Genomic DNA, 8,560 nt, shown 5'->3' on the forward strand with positions numbered 1-8,560 from the left:
TCCAACGCGCGCCGCCCCGGCCCGCCCCCGTCCTCGCCGTCGCCATGCCACGCCCCCTTCGTCGCCATCGCCCCCTGCGCCGTCGACATCATCGCCGTCGCCGTCCTCGCCGCCGACCCCGCGCCCCTCCTCACCTTGGTCCGGCCGGCGCCCTCCCTGTCCTTAATTTTTTTTTCATATATATGCTTGTTTTTTCATATATATGATGATATATATGCTTGTTATCATAATTGTTTTTATTCATATATATGATGATTTTTTTTATAGAATATGATGTTTTTTTGTTCATAGATGATCATATATATGATGTATGCATGGATGTGGATGAAATATGATGTTTTTTTGTTCATAGAATATGATGTTTTTTTATTCATAGATTTTTTTTGTTCATGAGAGAGGCGGGGACGTCGAGGAAGTTGTATTGTTTAGGGTTAGGGTCGTCGAGGAAGAAGGAAAATAAGGAAAAATAAGAAAAGAGGAAGAAGGAGAAGAAGGAGAAGAAGAGGAGAAAAAAAGTAAGAAGAGGAAGTAGAAGAAAAAAAGGAGAAGAAGAAGGAATAGAGGAGAAGAAGAAAAAATATCTCCTCTATTCCTTCTTCTTCTCCTCTTTTTTCTTCTTCTCCTCTTTTTTCTTCTTCTCCTCTTTCTTCTTCTTCTTCTTCTTCTTCTTCTTCTTCTTCTTCTTCTTCTTCTTCTTCTTCTTCTTCTTCTTCTTCTTCTTCTTCTTCTTCTTCTTCTTCTTCTTCTTCTTCTTCTTCTTCTTCTTCTTCTTCTTCTTCTTCTTCTTCTTCTTCTTATCGGGAACGAGGGTGTCGAGGGTCACCGAGGGGTCGAGGGTCGAGGATCGCCGAGGGGTTGAGGGGACGAGGTTTCGAGGGTCGAGGATCGTCGAGGGTAAGAGGGTCCGAGGGTCGAGGGTCGAGGATGCCGAGGGGTCGAGAGGTTTCCTAGTGTCAAAGTATTGAAGAAATCCATGCCTTCATCATTTGTCAGAAGTAACCGGGGCATGTTGGTACGAAGTTCTGCAAAGTTGTTTTGGAACGGAGTCCCGACAGAATAATTCATCTTTTTGTACGAATTTTAGCAAAGGCCTTCCAAATAGCGATATTTGGAAGGCTCTTGCTGAACTTTGTACGAAAAAGCAAATTATCCTATCTGGGACTCTGTTCCAGAACAACTTTGAAGAGCTTCGTACCATCATGCGCCTATTACTTTCGCCTAATGATGAAGACATGGTTTTGTTGAATCCTTTGACACTAGACAAACGTGACATGAGGGGGTCGAGGGTCGGGAACTAGGGTAGAGGGTCGTGGATCACTAAGTGGTCGAGGGTTCGAGAGTCGTCGAGGGGCCTAGGGTTCGAGGGTCGAGGAATGCTGAGGGGTCGAGGGTTTTAGGGTCGTCGAGGGGCCTAGGGTTCAAGGGTCGAGGAACACCGAGGGGTGGAGGGCCGCCGAGGGTTCGAGGGTTGAGGGTCGAGGATCACCAAGGGGTTGAGGGTTGAGGATCGAGGAGGGGGCGAGAGGTTGCCTAGCTAGTGTCAAAGTATTGAAGAAATCCATGGCTTCATGATGTCTACTACACAACCTTATTCTTGTAGACGTTGTTGGGCCTCCAAGTGCAGAGGTTTGTAGGACAGTAGCAAATTTCCCTCAAGTGGATGACCTAAGGTTTATCAATCCGTAGGAGGCGTAGGATGAAGATGGTCTCTCTCAAGCAACCCTGCAACCAAATAACAAAGAGTCTCTTGTGTCCCCAACACACCCAATACAATGGTAAATTGTATAGGTGTACTAGTTCGACGAAGAGATGGTGATACAAGTGGTGTATGGATGGTAGATAAAGGTTTTTGTAATATGAAAATATAAAAACAGCAAGGTAACTAATGATAAAAGTGAGTGTAAACGGTATTGCAATGCGTTGAAACAAGGCATAGGGTTCATACCTTCGCTAGTGCATGTTCCCTCAACAATAATAACATAATTGGATCATATAACTATCCCTCAACATGCAACAAATAGTCACTCCAAAGTCACTAATAGCGGAGAACAAACAAAGAGATTATGGCGGGGTACGAAACCACCTCAAAGTTATTATTTCCAATCAATCCGTTGGGCTATTCCTATAAGTGTCACAAACAGCCCTAGAGTTCGTACTAGAATAACACCTTAAGACACAAATCAACCAAAACCCTAATGTCACCTAGATACTCCAATGTCACCTCAAGTATCCGTGGGTATGATTATATGATATGCATCACACAATCTCAGATTCATCTATTCAACCAACACATAGAACCTCAAAGAGTGCCCCAAAGTTTCTACCGGAGAATCACGAAAAAAACCTGTGCCAACCCCTATGCATAGGTTCATGGGCAGAACCCGCAAGTTGATCACCAAAACATACATCAAGTGAATCACGTGATATCCCATTGTCACCATAGATACGCACGGCAAGACATACATCAAGTGTTCTCAAATCATTAAAGACTTAATCCTATAAGATAACTTCAAAGGGAAAACTCAATCCATTACAAGAGAGTAGAGGGGGAGAAACATCATAGGATCCAACTATAATAGCAAAGCTCGCGATACATCAAGATCGTATCACCTCAAGAACATGAGAGAGAGAGAGAGAGAGATCAAACACATAGCTACTAGTACATACCCTCGGCCCCAAGGGAGAACTACTCCCTCCTCGTCATGGAGAGCACGGGGATGATGAAGATGGCCATCGGAGAGAGATTGTCCCCTCCGGCAGGGTGCCGGAACGGGTCTAGATTGGCTTTCAGTGGCTACTGAGGCTTCTGCCAGCGGAACTCCCGATCTATTGTGCTCCCCGATCATTTTAGGGTATATGGAGATATATAGGTGGAAGAAGTACGTCAGGGGAGCCATGAGGGTGGAGGGCGCGCTCGAGGGGGGGCGCCCCCTGCCTCGTGGCTTCCTCGTTGCTTCCCTTACGTGGACTCCAAGTCTCCCGGGTTGCTTTCCTTCCAAAAATAAGTTCCGTGAAGTTTCTGGTCAATTGGACTTCGTTTGATTTTCCTTTTCTGCGATACTCTAAAACAAGAAAAAAAACAGAAACTGGCACTGGGCTATGCTACCTCTTGAGCACTGCATTGGATTTCCCCGAAGAGAAAGGGATGATGCAGCAAAGTAGCGTAAGTATTTCCCTCAGTTTTTGAGAACCAAGGTATCAATCCAGTAGGAGGCTATGCTCGAGTCCCTCGTACCTACACAAAAACAATAGCTCAACGCAACCAACGCGCTTAGGGGTTGTCAATCCCTTCATGGTCACTTACGAAAGTGAGATCTAATAGAGATGATAAATAATATTTTTGGTATTTTTGGTATAAAGATGCAAAGTAAATAAAGTAAAAGCAAAGCAATAATAAAGTGATAGAGATTGATATGATGAGAAAGAGACCCGGGGGGCATAGGTTTCACTAGTGGCTTCTCTCAAGAGCATAAGTATTCTACGGTGGGTGAACAAATTACTGTTGAGCAAGTGACAGAATTGAGCATAGTTATGAGAATATCTAGGTATGATCATGTATATAGGCATCACGTTCGAGACAAGTAGACCGAAACGATTCTGCATCTACTACTATTACTCCACTCATCGACCGCTATCCAGCATGCATCTAGAGTATTAAGTTAAAAACAGAGTAACGCCTTAAGCAAGATGACATGATGTAGAGGGACAATTTCATGAAATATGATAAAAACCCCATCTGGTTATCCTCGATGGCAACAATACAATACGTGCCTTGCTGCCCCTTCTGTCACTGGGAAAGGACACCGCAAGATTGAACCCAAAGCTAAGCACTTCTCCCATGGCAAGAACAACCAATCTAGTAGGCCAAACCAAACTGATAATTCGAAGAGACTTGCAAAGATAACCGATCATACATAAAAGAATTCAGAGAAGATTCAAATATTATTCATAGATAGACTTGATCATAAACCCACAATTCATCGGTCTCAACAAACACATCGCAAAAACAAGATTACATCGAATAGATCTCCACGAGAGAGGGGGAGAACATTGTACTGAGATCCAAAAAGAGAGAAGAAGCCATCTAGCTACTAGCTATGGACCCATAGGTCTGAAGTAAACTACTCACACTTCATCGGAGGGGCTTGGATGATGATGTAGAAGCCCTCCGTGATCGATGCCCCCTCCGGCGGAGCTCCGGAACAGGCCCCAAGATGGGATCTCGTGGATACAGAAAGTTGCGGCGGTGGAATTAGGTTTTTTGCTCCGTCCCCGATCGTTTGGGGGTACGTGGATATATATAGGAGGAAGAAGTACGTCGGTGGAGCTTCGAGGGGCCCACGAGGCAGGGGGGCGCGCCCTAGGGGGGGGAGCCCCCTACCCTCATGAGCACCTCGTGGCTTTCTTGACGGAGGGTCCAAGTCTCCTGGATCTTATCTGATGAGAAAATCACGTTTTCGAAGGTTTCATTCCGTTTAGACTCCGTTTGATATTCCTTTTCTTCGAAACCCTAAAACAGGCAAAAAACAACAATTCTGGGCTGGGCTTCCGGTTAATAGGTTAGTCCCAGAAATAATATAAAAGTGGAAAATAAAGCCCAATAATGTCTAAAACAGTAGATAATATAGCATGGAGCAATAAAAAATTATAGATACGTTGGAGACGTATCAAGCATCCCCAAGCTTAATTCATGCTCGTCCTCGAGTAGGTAAATGATAAAAACAGAATTTTTGATGCGGAGTGCTACTTGGCATAATTTTAATGTAATTCTTCTTAATTGTGGTATGAATATTCAGATCCGAAAGATTCAAGACAAAAGTTCATATTGACATAAAAATGATAATACTTCAAGCATACTAACTAAGCAATTATGTCTTCTCAAAATAACATGGCCAAAGAAAGTTCATCCCTACAAAATCATATAGTTTAGTCATGTTTCATTGTCGTCACACAAGAATGCTATCATCATGCACAACCCCGATGACAAGCCAAGCAATTGTTTCATACTTTAGTAATCTCAAACCTATAAACTTTCACACAATATATGAGCGCGAGCCATGGACATAGCACTATGGGTGGAATAGAATATAATGAAGGGGGGTTATGTGGAGAAGACAAAAAAGAGAAAGTAATTCATCAAGTAAATGTGTGCCAAAACTTGTAACTCGGATATTCATCTCTATGATCATATCATAGACATTTTATCCTCTTGTCACAATGATCTGCTACTTCACTCTGAAATTATTTGAACCATTCAATAATTCAGACTTGTGTTTCATCAAGTAAATATTCTCAACATCTACTCGAATCATCTGTGAAGTAAGAACATAACGATATTCACTGCATGCCTCAACACTCATTGGACTGCACACATCAAAATGTGTTACTTCCAACAAGTTGCTATCTTGTTCCATCTTACTGAAAACGAGGCTTTTCAGTCATCTTGCCCATGTGGTATGATTTGCATGTCCCAAGTGATTCAAAATCAAGTGAGTCAAAACGGTCCATTTGCATGGAGTTTCTTCATGCATATACACCAATAGACATGGTTCGCATGTCTCAAACTTTTCAAAAACGAGTGAGCCCAAAGATCCATCAATATGGAGCTTCTTCATGCGTTTTATACCGATATGACTTACGTGGCAGTGCCACAAGTAGGTGGTACTATCATTACTATCTTTTGGCATGAACATGTGTATCACTACGATCGAGATTTAATAAACCATTCATTTTAGGTGTAAGACCATTGAAGGTATTATTCAAATAAACAGAGTAACCATTATTCTCCTTAAATGAATAACCGTATTGTGATAGACGTAATCCGATCATGTCTATGCTCAACGCAAACACCAAATAACAATTATTTAGGTTTAACACCAATCTCTTTGGTAGAGGGAGCGTGCGATGCTTGATCATATCAAGCTTGGAAAAACTTCCAACACATATCGTCAGCTCACCTTTAGCTAGTCTCCGTTTATTCCGTAGCCTTTTGTTTCGAGTTACTAACACTTAGCAACCAAACCGGTATCTAATACCCTGGTGCTACTAGGAGTACTAGCAAAGTACACATTAACACAATGTATATCCAATATACTTCTATCGACCTTGCCAGCCTTCTTATCTACCAAGTATCTAGGGTAATTCTGCTCTAGTGGTTGTTCCCCTTATTACAGAAGCACTTAGTCTCGGGTTTGGGTTTTACCTTGGGTTTCTTCACTAGAGCAGCAGCTGATTTGCCATTTCATGAAGTATCCCTTCTTGCCCTTGCCCTTTTTGAAACTAGTGGTTTCACCAACCATCAACAATTGATGCTCCTTCTTGATTTCTACTTTCGCGGTGTCAAACATCGCGAATACCTCAAGGATCATCATATCTATCCCTGATATGTTATAGTTCATCACGAAGCTCTAACAGCTTGGTGGCAATGACTTTGGAGAACCATCACTGTCTTATCTGGAAGATCAACTCCCACTCGATTCAAATGATTGTTGTACTCAGACAATCTGAGCACAAGCTCAACAATTGAGCTTTTCTCCTTAGTTTGCAGGTTAAGAAAGTCATCGGAGGTCTTATACCTCTTGACATGGGCACGAGCCTGAAATCCCAATTTCAGCCCTCAAAACATCTCATATGTTTCGCGATGTTTCAAAAACGTCTTTGGTGCCTCAACTCTAAACCGTTTAACTGAACTATCACGTAGTTATCAAAACGTGTATGTCAGATGTTCGCAACAACCACAGACAACGTTCGAGGTTCAGCACACTGTGCGGTGCATTAAGGACATAAGCCTTCTATGAAGCAATGAGGACAATCCTCAGTTTACGGACCTAGTCCGCATAATTGCTACTATCAACTTTCAACTAATTTTTCTCTAGGAACATATCTAAACAGTAGAACTATAGCGTGAGCTACGACATAATTTGCAAAAACCTTTTGACTATGTTCAGGATAATTAAGTTCATCTTATGAACTCCCACTCAGATAGACATCCCTCTAGTCATCTAAGTGATTACATGATCCGAGTCAAACTAGGCCGTGTCCGATCATCACGTGAGACGGACTAGTCATCATCGGTGAACATCTTCATGTTGATCGTATCTTCTATACGACTCATGTTCGACCTTTCGGTCTCCGTGTTCCGAGGCCATGTCTGTACATGCTAGGCTCGTCAAGTTAACCCTAAGTGTTTTGCATGTGTTCCGAGGCCATGTCTGTACATGCTAGGCTCGTCAACACCCGTTGTATTTGAACGTCTGAATAAAACACCCGATCATCACGTGATGTTTTGAAACAGCGAACTGTCGCAACGGTGCACAGTTAGGGGAGAACACTTCTTGAAATTGTTGTAAGGGATCATCTTATTTACTACCATCGTTCTAAGCAAATAAGATGTATAAACATGATAAACATCACATGCAATCAAATAGTGACATGATATGGCCATCATCACTTTGCTCCTTTTGATCTCCATCTTCGGGGCTCCATGATCATCATTGTCACCGGCATGACACCATGATCTCCATCATCATGATCTCCATCATCGTGTCTTCATGAAGTTGCCTCGCCAACTATTACTTCTACTACTATGGCTAACGGTTAGCAATAAAGTAAAGTAATTACATGACGTTTAAGTTGACACGCAGGTCACAAATAAATAAAGACAACTCCTATGGCTCCTGCCGGTTGTCATACTCATCGACATGCAAGTCGTGATTCCTATTACAAGAACATGATCAATCTCATACATCACATATATCATTCATCACATCCTTTTTGGCCATATCACATCACATAGCATACCCTGCAAAAACAAGTTAGACGTCTTCTAATTGTTGTTTGCATGTTTTATGTGGCTGCTATGGGTTTCTAGCAAGAACGTTTTCTTACCTACGCAAAAACCACAACGTGATATGCCAATTGCTATTTACCCTTCATAAGGATCATCACACTTCTATTTATTTACAACTCAATGATTACAACTCGATACTAGAACAAAGATGACTCTATGTGAATGCCTCCGGCGGTGTACCGGGATATGCAATGAACCAAGAGTGACATGTATGAAAGAATTATGAATGGTGGCTTTGCCACAAATACTATGTCAACTACATGATCGTGCTAAGCAATATGACAATGATGAATGTGTCATGTTGAACGGAATGATGGAAAGTTGCATGGCAATATATCTCGGAATGGCTATGGAAATGCCATAATAGGTAGGTATGGTGGCTGTTTTGAGGAAGATATAAGGAGGTTTATGTGTGAAAGAGCGTATCATATCACGGGGTTTGGATGCGCCGGCGAAGTTTGCGCCAACTCTCAGTGTGAGAAAGGGCAATGCACGGTACCGAAGAGGCTAGCAAGGGTGGAAGGGTGAGAGTGCGTATAATCCATGGACTCAACATTAGTCATAAATAACTCACATACTTATTGCAAAAATCTACAAGTCATCAAAAACCTCGGCACTACGTGCATGCTCCTAGGGGGATAGATTGGTAGGAAAAGACCATTGCTCATCCCCGACCGCCACTCATAAGGAAGACAATCAAATAACACCTCA

The sequence above is a fragment of the Triticum dicoccoides genome, chromosome 5A (assembly GCF_002162155.2).
Source record: "Triticum dicoccoides isolate Atlit2015 ecotype Zavitan chromosome 5A, WEW_v2.0, whole genome shotgun sequence".
NCBI lineage: Eukaryota > Viridiplantae > Streptophyta > Magnoliopsida > Poales > Poaceae > Triticum > Triticum dicoccoides.